Genomic DNA, 1,061 nt, shown 5'->3' with positions numbered 1-1,061 from the left:
ATAAAATGAATAACATACAAGCAAGTACTTGCATGTACAGCAGTGGTCTCCAACCTTTTTAAGTAGGAGATCACCTTTGGCATTTAAAAGCAACCCAAGATCTACTGTGTACATGTGGAGTGGAGGGAAATTAGCAGGAATCAGGGAGATGACAAAGAGCCATGAAATCAATTAACTCAATTCTGCCCAAATAGAAATGCTGCAGTCCCTCCTGGGCACTTGGCTTTAAAATTTGGGTGGAGCAGGGATCAAAGGAACCTACTTTTTGGGGGGGGGAGGGAAAGGGAATTTTCCGTATTCCAGGTCAAATTAGCCAAATTGGGTTATTTGACCCCAGCAGTCTTCCCTCCCCGGAGCAGGGTGGCTGGACTTGATGATTCACAGATTCCTAGATGCTAGGGTCGGAAGGGACCTCAATAGATCATCGAGTCCGACCCCCTGCATAGGCAGGAGAGTGCTGGGTTCAGATGACCCCAGCTAGATGCTTATCTAACCTCCTCTTGAAGACCCCCAGGGTAGGGGAGAGCACCACCTCCCTTGGGAGCCCATTGCAGACCCTGGCCACTCTAACTGTGAAGAAGTTCTTCCTAATGTCTAGTCTAAATCTGCTCTCTGCTAGCTTGTGGCCATTATTTCTTGTAACCCCCGGGGGCGCCTTGGTGAATAAAACCTCACCAATTCCCTTCTGTGCCCCCGTGATGAACTTATACGCAGCCACAAGGTCGCCTCTCAACCTTCTCTTGCGGAGGCTGAAAAGGTCCAGGTGCCCCAGTCTCTCCTCATAGGGCTTGGCCTGCAAGCCCTTAACCATACGAGTGGCCCTTCTCTGGACTCTCTCCAGGTTATCCACATCTCTCTTGAAGTGTGGCACCCAAAATTGAATGCAGTATTCCAACTGCGGTCTGACCAGGGCCCGATAGAGGGGAAGTATCACCTCCTTGGATCTGTTCGTCATTCATCTGCTGATGCACGATAAAGTGCCATTAGCTTTTTTGATGGCTTCGTCACACTGACGACTCATGTTCATCTTGGAGTCCACTAGGACTCCAAGATCCCTTTCC

The sequence above is a fragment of the Alligator sinensis genome, unplaced genomic scaffold, assembly GCF_000455745.1.
Source record: "Alligator sinensis unplaced genomic scaffold, ASM45574v1 scaffold1094_1, whole genome shotgun sequence".
In the NCBI taxonomy this organism is placed as follows: Eukaryota; Metazoa; Chordata; order Crocodylia; family Alligatoridae; genus Alligator; species Alligator sinensis.
This window is presented reverse-complemented; position numbering follows the sequence as displayed.